The 13,898-nt window shown below is 37.6% G+C and overlaps 1 protein-coding gene across 2 annotated transcripts in view; it reads left to right on the forward strand.

Moving 5' to 3' along the window:
- The window catches only part of TRPM3 (transient receptor potential cation channel subfamily M member 3), a gene marked incomplete at both ends in the record, with an annotated part of 429,209 nt that overhangs the window by 307,900 nt on the left and 107,411 nt on the right, over nt 1-13,898 (forward strand). The window lies entirely within an intron of this gene.

A 13,898-nucleotide genomic window follows, 5' to 3' on the forward strand; every position in this document is an offset into this window, starting at 1 on the left:
TAAGGTCTGTATATTTTGGGGAGTAGTTCTGCTGTCTAAAATGGTGAGCATGAGCTAATAAAAGTAAATGATGGTGAACAAAGATAGTAACATTTGATTTTAGAATACTGTGGGTAAGGGTACAGCACAAATATCTGAATTTGTTTCTGGTAAGTTTCAAACAATATTTGTGAAGGCTCTTCAGGTTCAACTTAGGTCTTTGGTACCCCCATCTCCTTAAGACTGTATATAGTTATGGTCCCCTTCATTTTGTAAAGAATAAAGTGGAATTAGTAAAGGCAGAGAAAAGGGTGACAAAAAGTAAGGGAGAGATTTTTATGATAAAGAATTTGCAGGCTGGAAGACAGATGACTAAGATGTATATAAGTATATAAAATCCTGCATGGTTGCAGGAGAAATGACTGGACAACTCAAGCAGTCCCAGAGCCATTGATATTTAGAGGTAGATAGAGTATCCCATAGACGTGTTACTATATGTTTGCACTGTTTACTAGGTTTTCTTAGGCAGCTGTCATTAGCCACAGCCAGAGGCAGAATATGAGGTTAAATGGTCCTTTCACCTCATCTTTTACAATCATCATGATATATTCCACATCATGATCAGACTGAAGCCCCAGTTTTTCTCTCAAACTTATAATTTTTTTTCTTTTATAATCATGTACCACTTTCCTACATAAAATGAAAATAGTTACCTAGGTAAGTACTTCTGCTTGGATAAAATAAAAGATGATATCTCAATATTAGTACTATTATTTCTGTAGTGTACAGATGATTAATTTAGATGGGGAGTTAAATTATTTCTAGATATTTGGGATTTTTTTTTCTTTTGATTAAAATCATTTAGTATTTAGAAACTTAGTGCTATCAAAAGAAAAAAGGATCAGCTCTAGAAATTGAACCTAGGCCATACAGAGGGAAGAAATCTTCATTTGGACTTCAGCCAGGCAGGAATCTTTTCAGTCTCAAAAACAAACAAACTTCAGTGTTGTACCTGCATGAGCTACCTTTAGAAATGAAAACAGAACTCATTTTTCAAAAGTGATCATATGCATAGCCTTTCTGCTGATAACTCTCTATAAACGTGCAATTTTGAGGCCAGGAACGGTGACAGTTTTTGTGATATAGGTACTTGAAACTGGAATGAGACTAAGAAACACATTTAGATTGTTGGACATCAGATGATAATGAATTACAGGCAGGCCCAATGGGGTGAACATAAACTAGCGTGTTGGTTGTGCTTGATAAAGCTTTCTGTATGGTGAGTATAGTCTGTACTTAAATTAAAATGGTGTGCTACTTACACCTTTCAACACCGCTGCATGAACTACATATACTACAGGCTTATTGTTTTTACAATATCAGAGTATATATTACTTTTTCTCAGAGAGCAGTGTGTAGGTATGCACAAATGTGTGTGCATCCTAATTGGTATGTGCATGCCTATGCATTTCCTTAGCGTGGAGATAGTATGATCTAATCCTAGGTTGACTAGCAGCAAAAATCCACATTTGAAAATGGCATACATGATGTAATCAAACTGTAGAAAACTGTGCCATAAATAATAATTATTTTGAGGACATTTATAAGAAAAGTGTGAGCTTTTGCAGTTTACAGCACAACATTGTGTTGGGGAAATCTTTATGTTAAAAAATAAATCTCTATAGAGAGATTTAACTTAACTCAAGTTTGGACAAGAGGTTTATCTATCTGTTGAAAAGTGATTGATGCATTAACGTCCAATCTTTGGTCATTCAACTCAGATGCTTGCCAGACCTTTTCAAACACCTACAAAAAATGAAGGATTTCTTTTCTCTGGTTTCTCTCTGCAGCCCCACCTCCATCTCCCAGGAGTATGTATCTTCCTTTTCTATTCCCTTTTCTCTGTGACAGAGTCTCTCTATCATTTAACCTCTCCCTCCCAAATCTCTCTCTCTTGTAAACACTTGGGTCTCACAACACTTCTTCAAAATAGAAATGTGAGACAACTGTTAAGAAGGAAGGCTGCTGGTAAGATTTGTATATCTTGGTCCAGTGACATCAAGAATGTTTCTGCCATGTTTTGTTTTCCTTTGTTTTAAAGTCCTGCCCTGCCTCTAGTTAATAGAAAGGTGACCATGTGAATGAGAGAAAGACCACCTGCCCTATTGGGTCAGCCAAACAGATGGCCACTTTCTGATGCCTTTCCTTACCCGCATTCCTAGCAGAGCAATGGTGATCCTTGGCCCTCTGCATGCAGGAGCGCTGCTGCAAAGGGGTCTTCATCAAACAGGAGTGTGTGCAGCCATCCATGTGTGTCCTTACTTACCATTTTCCAGTAGTAAGCATGTGGAGCGGGGGAAAACACTGACAGCATCAGACTTTTGTTTGCTGGAGAGTCAGGAAAAGGTACAATTTTTAGTTAATCACCAAACAAAAGAGCAGAAGGCTAGAAAACAGAACAGATTTATGAACTAATAAACAGTTGGTAACTTCTTATTTCATAGCCTGTCCCTGGACAATAGTGCTGAAAGCAGATTTTATTCTAATTTTTAAGCCTGCCTGACTTTTATATGCTAGGCTTGTCATTTCTTCTTATTTACTTTCCTTTGCTTCAACTGTATCTTTTTCCAGTGCAGTGATAGCTCTCCTGAATGTTTGGGATCACACACTGTTCACAAAGGGAAACTTCAAGCTTGTGCTCACCTATTAAAAACACAGAAAATGGTATTCCTTTCAAATAGATTAAGACAGTGGCAATCTCTTTTATAAAATTTAAGATTAAATCAGGTCATTAAGTATGCCAGATAATTCTGAAAGACTCAGCTGCTTTTGTTCCTAATACGGCATAACTCTCAGTCATTCAGCAGTATCTACTTTCCTGACTGAGTTTACTATTAAATAATAATAATAAAAAGCTTGCCTTATGCCTGCTATGAACACTAGCGAAAAAGATTTCACTGAATACTCTGTGTCCATTCTAGCTTTTTAGCTTTTACCCCTTCCATAGCTCTTATTTTGTCCACAGCAAATATTCAGGAATTAAAAAATGCTTTCCAGGCAAGCAGAGGGAACAGTTGCATTTGTGGGTCACTCTTCATCAACAGGTTCAGGACAGAGTCACTCAGTTGTGCATTTAGCTAGAGGTCAATTTGATACTTCAATGCTCAGGGCTTTCTTATTTTCACAAATGAAAACTATTTTAACACAGCCCAGCAACCATCTCTTGCCGTGAGCCACAAGTTGTCTCAAACTCATGAAGTTTCAAAGTGCATTATTTTGTAGTAAGAAATGTTGAAAATAAGATGAACTTTTCTGAAACTGTTTCAAGATCAAAAGGAAATATTGAAGGTGGTCTAATCAGAAATGTTGCTGGTTTCCTATTCACACAAACATTTGAGTCCTGGACTTTTTGCAGGAGTTTAAAGGCAGGGAGATCACCTTAAGATATGCTCTGGCAGGAAGGAAAAATATCTTTGTGACCATCCCTGCCATATGGTTTATTTGTACAACATTGCATGGATAATTTGACAGCTCATGTAAAAATTTTTACATTGAAATGTGGAGTTAAAACAATTTTAGTTCATCCTATTCCAAAAATACTGCATTAATGAGCAGGAAGTTTTCATGACATATGTACATATGTACAGAGATTTTAAATGCAATAAAGTGTCCCAGCTCAAAAGGTGTGATTTTTCAGAGATACAGTAAGTGGACTGCAGCTGTGTTTCCAGCTATGATACTATGCTTACACTGTTTCTTGGCATGCAGGGATGTACAGCACATCAGGCTGATGTAATTCACTGCTGCCAGTTTACTGATTTCTGATTTACTGCTTCTGGAAGTGCTTGTAATACTAAACTCTTGTCTCACTGCCTTGAATTCAAGAGGGTTCACAGCTATTCATAGAATGATAGGTTTCATATCGGCTGGAACAGACCTCTGAAGTTCCCCAGTCTGAGTCTCCTCTCCAAGTGGACTATTGTCAATGCTAAATAAGCTTGTCCATAGCTTTGTGTAGCTAAGTCTGAAAACCTCCAATAATGGATATTCAACCATCTATATGGGCTCCAGCAAAATATTTGGAAACTTTCCCCACCCCACCATCAATGTCTGATCTGGAGTCCTCCAACTGCTATTCGTGGCCATTTTCGCTCTGTAGGGCCTGGCCTCAGCAAGAAGAGTATGGTTCTAACACCTTTTTAGCACCCCTGCAGATAGTTGCAGGCAGGTATTAGATTACTCCTTAGACTTCTTTTCAAAAGATTAAACAAGCCCTGCTGTCTCAAGCTCTCCTCTTCAGACATATGCTCTAGGCCACAACATACCTTAGCAGCTTTTCTCTGGATGTTCACCAGTTTCTCCTCATCTTTCTTGAAGTGGACAGCCCAAACCTGAATCCAGTGCTTGAGATGCAGCCCCGCTAGTGATGAACAGAGTGGGGGTGGGATAAAAACTCACACTTGAGACACTTCTCTAACGTAGCACAAGTGCATGGTTTGCCTTATGTGCACTGAGAGCATGCAGTTGGATCACATTCAGATTGGCATCCACTGTAACCCCAGGTCCATGACATAAGGATCTACTTATCAGATTAGAACAAAAGCTACAAGTTTTACTCTGACAGTCAAGTAATTTACCTTGTTGGAATCTTTTTCCAAGAATGAACACAGAAAAATTGCAATTTATGCAGGATTTTTCAGGTTTGGACTTCATTTTCCCAAAAATTGCATAAGTCCTTATTGTCTTTGAGACCTGAAATAACTTAGTTTAAAAGCATGTGGTCTAATTGACTATAAGGATAACTAAAAGTCATTAGGCATTCATCCTCAAGAGATAGACTGCTATGATATTGTAGACCTAGCATTTAATTATTCTTTTTCTAAAATTCTTGTGCATCCCTCAAGCTCCTCTTATATACAGTATTCCTTGACTAAAGTCATTCTAAAGCCTTATGTTTCAACACTCAATTTTATTCAGAAGGAATAGGGATCAGTGTATCCTCTAAAATGTTGAGAATTTATTTTCTTTTCTAGAATCCCATACACAATACATTTCCTCCTCCCCCTCATGCCTGAGAAGTCTTCTGCACATTGTAGATTTTTCTTCCCCTTTGCAGCTGCTTTTTCCCAAATATTGTATACTTACACCTTCTTTCCAATGGGTCACAATGGTGCAAAGAATTGTTTCAAAAGAAACTGTTTGAAATAAAAGAGGTAGAACAATTTTGACCAGAAAACTAGTATTTGGCATTGGATTAGAAATCAATCAATATCTTAACATCCCGCGAGATGTGAAAGTGCAGCTAGTCTTTTTTTTCCCATCCTGGGAAAATACTAGTGGCCAGTACAGAAAAAGAACTTAATGTGTCACCAAACAGGTGATGTAATCTATAAACAGAGAAAGGAAAGAAATGAAGCATCAAATTACTAGAGATGACCTATTGCAAATTCTCCAATTATGACATTCCTAGACACTAACAAAGCATTTCTGTGAAGTGTGCTGGAATGGCCCGGTCATTTGCTAAGATGTACATCGTTACCACTTCTGCAGAACATTGCTGAGTAACACAGTAGGTACATCAGTCTTGCCTCCAACCAGAAAAACAAAAGAAATCAGTCTACAAAATGTGTGTTGGAAGTTACAAGTCATAAAATATTCATTCCTGCTGCTCTACAGATGGCTAGATTAAAATAATTGCCAATGTAGCAACTCAGCTAATAGGTCTGATCTGAGAACCATTAGTCACTTTCAGGCAAAGTCACTCCAATAGGTTAACATGCCTTGGGTTTCACCCATTTTGTGATTAGCCAGAACAATACATTCTCATTAACAAGTGTAGTCTAGAATTACTTCATATTACATAAAAAGACCCTTTACCAGTACTTAGTGAATCTTCAAAAATCCTTCCTAAAGTTTCCCCCTTTTGGCTCTGCACTCACATTTGCATTTTTATAATATGCAGTTCATTCCTCCTATTTGCATTAAGGCATTCAGTTCATGTGGTACAGTTGTTGCTATTAACTCAATTGTTACTACTAACTGAAATACTCTCAAATCCTTAAAGAGCTTGCAGCATGATTGCCAAGCACTTCCATCACAAAATACCACTTTACTTCATATGAATGATCTTACTGGGGCAGTGGAGAAAGACAAGGACACAAATTATTTATATACATAAGATGATCACACGTAGCCTGTATAAAGGTTTTTAATTTGAATGAAAGAGGTTGTGAATTAATTAGGAATGTTTTAAGTTTTTCTTTAGAAGAACATGTATAATTATCTGTCAGCAGAATCAGAATCTGGACGCAACGCAACGCATAGCATACCATAGCATAGCATGCGCTTACAGCATGTTCTTGTGTATGCATAACTATTTTGGGAAACACACAATCATTTTCTTTGTCTTGCATGTATCAGCACATACGTATCAGTAATAAAATTTCTGTTTGCAATGTGTCAGGCGTAATATGCTTTCAGTAGCTGTTAAAAGGGCAGAATAAGCTTTTGTGTGATATTTGCAAATTTGACAAATGGCCTTGAAAACATATTCATCATGTGCTAATAACATTTTTCTTTTAAATCCAGACATCTTTCTTATATTGAAAGCTTCATCTAACAAAAGATTTAAATGCTGGTCAGAATACTGCCAGAATTTTCTGTTCTCTGTAACTATCTGACAGAGATTTTACATCCTTAAAATTTGCTTTGGAAATAGGTGAAGTCCAATCAGTCAGGCAGTGGTATTCAAATTGGGATTAACAGCTACCATCATGGAATAAAATGTAAAAAGATTTAGTGTTTGCTCTAATGATTTAAAAAAGGCTCATTTACTTGTCAGCTTGGACTACGTAGATTTCTGCCATTTTATAGTATGAGACATAACCTCAGAGAAGGAAAGAGTAGCGATGAGGCAAAAGGACTTCACTATCATGAGGAATGAAGATAACAAGGATATATAATGTCACCTAGACAGCAGGAGTCTAGCCTTTGCTGATGAGGGAGGAAGACATTTTGGCTATGAAAACTCTTTATTCTTCATAAAACTAGCTACCATCTTCTTCTTCAGGAATAGTTATGCAGAAAAGACAAACCCCTTTTTGAGATTTTTAACAATTCTTTTTCCAGAAGACCCAAAAATAAGGTAAAAATGAGGATACGTAACCAAAGACATATTTGAAACGAGAACATTAAGCCAGAAGACATAAAGGCAATGCATGTTTAATTGCAGTAGACTCCTTCAAAAAATCAGAATGTTTTGAGTAGTTTGGTTTATTTTGTCTTTTAGAAACTTCTTTAACAAACACACTCTTTTAGCCTTTTTGAAGCTTATAGATCCAGAAAATGGACAAAATTATTTCTTCTTCAAAGCCAAATATGGGCCAAATATTCATCGGCATGCAGTTGGCCACCCTTCTGGAATAGGTGGAGTGGGTCACAAGGCTTTGAAGAACAAGGTGTGCATTTATGTTAAAGCTAAATGTCCATTTATGTTAAAGTTGCCACAACAGTGAGCCTCAATGCTACTTTTCATCTCCCATTCTCCTGCTGCAACACTAGCACCTTAAGTGTTAGCTACATTGTGCTTCATCTTTTCTGCACCATGTGAAAACAATAGAAAAAAATACATATTCTGTACCACAGTTCTGTTAAGGGCTGGTGCCTTGTCCTCTTTCCTAGAAACTCTAGATATCTCAGTGTTTTGGGTTTTATTTCCCTCAAAGAAAGGGGAAAACAAAACAAAACAAAACAATACAAACTGTATATTTTGCCCAAGAATCACTCTGCACTGCTCAGTCAGTTCCATGCACTGAAGAACATTGGTATTTCTTAGTAAGATTAGCACACGAAATCCTTAGGTTGTGTAGGTCCACCTTGCAATATTCTTACTCTTCTTTTGTTTAGTACATTTCTGGAAGAATTGTCTCCTAGACCACATAGGGCTTCATGTGGAGTATTACTATTCATTATCAATCTGCAGTTGTTCTTATTTAAAACATGCTGTTTGGTGCTGAAGATTTGCTCTACCTCTACAGTATGCTGTTTGAAAACAGACAGACCACAGGCATCGGTGTCTGTGTCCTTGTATTTAATCTTTCTTCTTTATAGAACTGGTGAATGTAGTTGACTTTTGGTAGGCCTCTGAGTAAAAGTTACCTCTGAGTAAAGAATTGATGGATAAAGTTGGGTGATTTGATTGGGCAGAGAAGGCAATTTGGACAGGGTAATATGTCGACAATATCTGTTCATGTGACCCGTGGACTTCCCTTTGTCATCCTATGCCTGAGAATATATGAAGGGGGCTGGGAAGGCAAAGGGACGTTCAACTGTCATCACTGGCATCTTCTCTGACCATTGCACCATCATCAAATGCATTGGAATTCTCATTTGTTTCAGATTTTTCCTTCATATTCTGTGCAGCCCTAGATGCATTTTCATAACTACATAGTTGGGAAGATGTAGGTACAGACTTCTTTATAGGAGAGGAAGCCTGCTGCAAGTTTGACTACTTTGAAATCTGAGTAAAACTCAGAACTGTTTGAAGCTTGACTCATTTCAAATTTTGTAAGAGATTGGAAACTTGGGCCTTTTTCATCAAAAGTGTCATGGTGTTGGTTGATCAGGCACTGGGAACAAAAATACTATCTCAGAAAGGGCTGAGAAAGCACATGCAGGTTAAAAGTTGTTCTTGAAGCACAGATAAACATGCAATTGATTGAGTGCAAGTGGATCCATAAATTCCTCTCATGGACTTGATTTTCAACAGATTAATTTGTTGAAAACATATGTGTTTTCATATGATTGATATACAAGCAAAAGAACACAGGTCATTTCAGATCTATAATATTTGGACATTTTAGATTTATTGAATTCACTATAAAAAATCAGAACAAAGCCATAAAACTAAGAAACAGAGATTATTTTAGGGTGAATCCTTTTTAGCAAAATTTCTCCTGTTCTGTATCTCACCTGTTGCAGTTTTCTAGAACAGGTGAGAAAGGAGGGATAATTTTCTGAGATTATGTAGTGTCCAATATGTTGACAAATATGCAAAATATGACAAGCAAAAGCTCCTCACTATATAATTCAAGGCAGTGTAAAAGTTGGTTATGTTACTGTGATAACTTTCTAAAGTGCTGTCTACGATATGCGGTAGTGCTCACGTCAAAGGGAAGCAGAGAAAGTACCAAGGAAGATTAGACAGAATGTGAAAATTACTGAAATTGTAGTTGCTCCTGAGATTTTTAGGCCGTTACCTACAGCTGCTGAGCTCCAAGAAGAGCGAAACCAGTTACGTCCTGTAGTACTGGCCTTACAGTTGAATGCTAGTACAGATAGGGTAGGTTTTGACTGAAATCCATGAAGGTTCTTGAGTATGTGTCTTTGAACAATATATTGCTATCCTGTAGAAAGTAACCAAGTGCATTGTTACTGGCTGGTGAGGCTCACAAATCTGATGATTTAATCTTACATAGACTCTTCCCATGTCTTGCCTGTTCTGAGGAGTCTAAACTTTGTCCTTTTGCAAAGACAGGTATGAAAATCAAAAGAAGGTATCACAAATTTTTCATCAGATTTTCTTGTTGCCATCCTTGATGTCCTTCAGAGAAGTTTTTAGGATCAGTCCAATATTAAATGAAGATATGGTTCAGGTGTCAGGTCCACAGATTTGTCTGTCAATGCCACACCTGGTAGGATGGCAGATACATTACTAGGTAGATTTAGACAGATGAGGAAGGAGCACTGAACAAATAAAAATGAGAGTGAAAGAGAGTGAAAGTACTGAGATGAGGCAGAAGAGAAAAGAGAGCAGGCTGGGACAAATGAAATGTGATCATACTCTTAGTAAAGAGAAGAATTAAAAATAGAGGAGATAAAAGAGGATTATGGATTAGACCCAAGGAGACAGAGAGGAAGTGAAAGTGGTACCAAAAAGGAAATTAGAAAGATGAGAACACAGAATGGAAGTGGCCATAACAAGAGGAACAAGGAGAATGAATGCAAACAACAAAGGAAATAAGAAAGCTGAACAAAAGAAAATTTATAATAGTAATTTTAAAATGTGGTTGGGAAGCATGAAAAAGGAAATTATAGCAAATGAGATTCAATGAGCCTGTGGCAGAAGAAAAATCAAAAAATAAATTGAAAAGCAAAAATAAGTCCAATGGTCGTAAGCTTTTCTTTATTAATAGTGGTTCTGTGTCATTCTGTCACACATAATCCTTTAGTTCTGTGATTTTGAGAAAGACAGCAAATATTCTTAGAATTTGTTGTATTGGGCACTTTGACTTCTCTAGACATAAATTCTGTAATGAGGCTCCAAATAAGTGGAAGTTCCATTTAATTTATGAAAATATAAAACTGTTAAAGCTGTTCAGAAGAGGGTAGAATGAGTTTGGGCTCCTATTTTTGGAAAAAAATCTGTACGTTTCTCTGCTTTTATGAGTGAACAGTCCTTTCAAGTATTAAAAGAATATCTCTCGCTTCTTTGCCATATCTGGAATAAGTACTAACTGGTTCTGCTCTGGGGAAGATGCTGTAGATAAGGGGTGAGGAATAGGGAGAGCTGACTGTAAGAAGTGCAGCTATGTGAAATTAAGTTTGAGCTGGTTGTGGCAGCTGGGGGATGTTCCTGTGTCTCTGGGTAATAAGACCCACCATCCCTCTCCATCGTCCTATGAAGACAAGCTGCATTCCCTTTTTTCCAGTCGTGTTCACTTACTAGTTAATAATGTAATTGTTCTGGTGGTAAGCATACTGCAGCTGTGATTTGCAGAGCTGGGGGAAGCAGATCCATTTATTGCATATGCAGGTGATCTTATCTATTTGCTATTGATATTGATATTTTAGCCAAAATTGTTTCATATGCATAAGGAGGTGTTTCCAAAAGGGCCTGAAGGCTGAAAACAATAGCCTGAAAAAAAAAACAAGCTGTAATATTATTTCAGCATAACCTAATAGGAAGGATCTGGATTATTTCAGGATGTTCTCTGTTATCACTTAGCATTTCTGAGGCAATTGGGACCATAGGCAGTACCACGTAGATATCCAGAGTTGATGCAGACACATTTCTGTGGGCAAACCTTTTAAAGGCTGCTGTAAATGCAATACCATTTTAAATCTATTTAAGCAGCACTTACCCTGTGGTTAGACACACTCTATCAACAACCAAAGAGGAATATCTGTTGTCTCTGTATTACTGTAAGGCAAATATTAGTTCAGAAATTAAAAATTACTTTCCTCAAACTTTTAAGCTGACACTGGGTGGACTTTTGCTTATTAAAATTCCAGAGCATATTTAATTGTTTATCCATTCTGTGTAAGTACCTCTCACTAGGATACCCAAGTGCTATGCAAACACTTGGACCAAAATCCTTCTGAAAGCCACTGGTTTTATGTGGTGTGTTTCCTTCAGCCTTTGCTGAGGCAACATGATGCTGCATACTCTGCTACCCACATGAAATATAGCAATGGCCCGGAGGCTGGACTTGTAAGACAGACTTGAGCAAAGGACTTTCTTTGGTTTTCTTTAAGTTCCCAGAACCCTCAAGTTCAAACTTAAGTTTCAAGACACCATAAGCCTCAAACTCTGCAAAAGCCTCAAAGAAATGTTATTTTGCCATTTCAGATATGAATGATTAATGCTTATTAGTTGAGTTCCACTCAAACATCATAGTTCATCTCACATTTTTGGGTTAAAACTAAGATCAGATTTGATCAAAATGTAGTTCAAAACTGTCAAAGAGCTTGTAAGCACATGGGCATTTTTGTTGAGCTTCACAACACTTCGTCAGTCTTCTATTGAAAGTTAAATGGGATTTTCCACTAAATGCCACTGATAAACAATCCTTGCATTAAAAAGTCCTGAACTGTAACCTCATCTGTTGAATAAATAGCTTGTACCTGGGAAACACGTCATCTGTTTGATGCAATTAAGGATTTGTTACACTGGCACTTTCTTTAGCATTAGACGCCCACATGCGCAGGGTGGTTTTGGTGTTTCTATTCCTAGTTAGTAGAATCACATGTATAAATTTGTAATTTCATGAACTTTTTATTCATTTTTCATTTTGATTTAGTAAATATTCATCCACATGGCATTCAAATGCAGCATAGTCGTGTTTCAATTGTTACACATCCAAAACATTTGTAACAATGAAAGAAAACCAAACCAAGATGTACTGGTTAGAATTTACCAAATTAAAGTGAGTATCAAGATACCTGTTGGTAACAGAACTGTAGTAAATGTGTTCAGAGTGCATTTGTGTTAAGATTAAATAAACCTCTGAACCCAAGCCTTACTTCAAGGCCAGGCTGCTAAAAACTTGTGTTTATGAGGTACCTTGCCATTTTAAAAACTTGTATTTATGAAGTTTCTTGTTTTGATCATCATATCATACAGTTCTGTGTGAACATATGTGAGGGATATCATATCTATAAGGGGAGGGATGATGACCTTCACTATGCTGAAAGAAAACATATCCCTAGTTGTTTTACCATGCTGGCAATTTGCCCTTCCATTTATTGCTACAACTGACTAAGGCTTAAGCCAGCTATCCACCACAGGTTAGGCCCTTCAATGATAAATTAGGCTGTAAGCAAGGGTGGGATTGGGTCATACCTCAGAGCAACACAAGTACTTGCTGGCTAGCAAGAGCAGCAATTTGTCAGGGAAGAGAGAGGCACCAGCACAGGGCTTGTGAAACAACCCTGAAGCTCACGGAGTTTTTAACTCCAGAGGTATGAATAGCACAAAGTTCTTGAAGTTGGATGTGCAAAGGAAGCTGTGATCCAGATTAACAGGCACTTAGTTAAAAGGGCAAAGGTCAAAGAGAATTTTTTCTTAATATCTTTGGGAAAACCTGCTGATTCATTCCTTATAATAAAGGAGCATTTTCCATTAGCAGGAACAACATTAAAAAAAAAAAAAAGCTAAGATTTTCTTCATAAAGCAGACTAGAAAGTCAGGAAAATCTGGTAGAAACAGAGGTCCTCATTATGTAAAATTGTATGTAACGGGAAAAGTTTAAAATTATCTGGCTTTGCATGCAAATAAATTTTACTTCTGCACATGAAAGGATATAAAGGCTTCACTTTCAGAAAACCTATGGGGCATTTGTGCTAAAGAGCCTGTGCAAAATGGTCTATATACATGCCTTTGAGCGCACTGTGCAGCTGCAAACACTTGCAGGCACACTAACATGTATATATCTGTTGATTTATATTTTTGGATTTCTATTTTATGACTGTATTTGTCAGCCACTAAGAAGGCATTGAGTTTACCCCTTACAAAAGCTATTGTCCTAAAAGTATTTTGCAGGTAGAAAAGTAGCTGTTGCCCACAGATATTAGGCAAGTTAGAGGCCTGAAACAAATCTAAAGCCTGTCATAGAAACTTTCTACTGCTAAGAGTCCATTATCCCATTATCTCAGGTAAGCACATGACAACCTGTGACGTGATGACCAGTGGAGAAACCTGCTAATTTATGTACCACCCCCGTCTGCAGTACATCTAGGTCCAGGAAGGGTTAGTAACCTGTGGACCTGGAGGGTGGTGCTGTGCAAAACTGTAGAGGTCCCTTGATCATGCAAATATACCTGCTTTCACGAAGAACTGATGAGCCATTCCAGCTCTGTGTTGCCTTATACACATGTGTACATGCCTGCGGTAGGTTCAGGATTTCTAGGAAGGGTGAGAATCCTGTTTCCCCATTGCACAGATGAGCAGCGTGTGCCTCGTTAAGAGAAGACTTTTAGATGTCAGGCTGACTGCACATCCACTGTGTGTAGGTTTGTGGAGGCTTACTCCTCCCACCCTTTGGGGCGGTTTGGACTCACTGGGTATGTCCACGGTGACTCTGTCTTATGTGCACCATAAGCCTTAAGTTCTTCCATTGCATCCAGCTTCTGGAGAACTT

The sequence above is a fragment of the Platalea leucorodia genome, assembly GCF_965183815.1.
Source record: "Platalea leucorodia genome assembly, chromosome: Z".
In the NCBI taxonomy this organism is placed as follows: Eukaryota; Metazoa; Chordata; class Aves; order Pelecaniformes; family Threskiornithidae; genus Platalea; species Platalea leucorodia.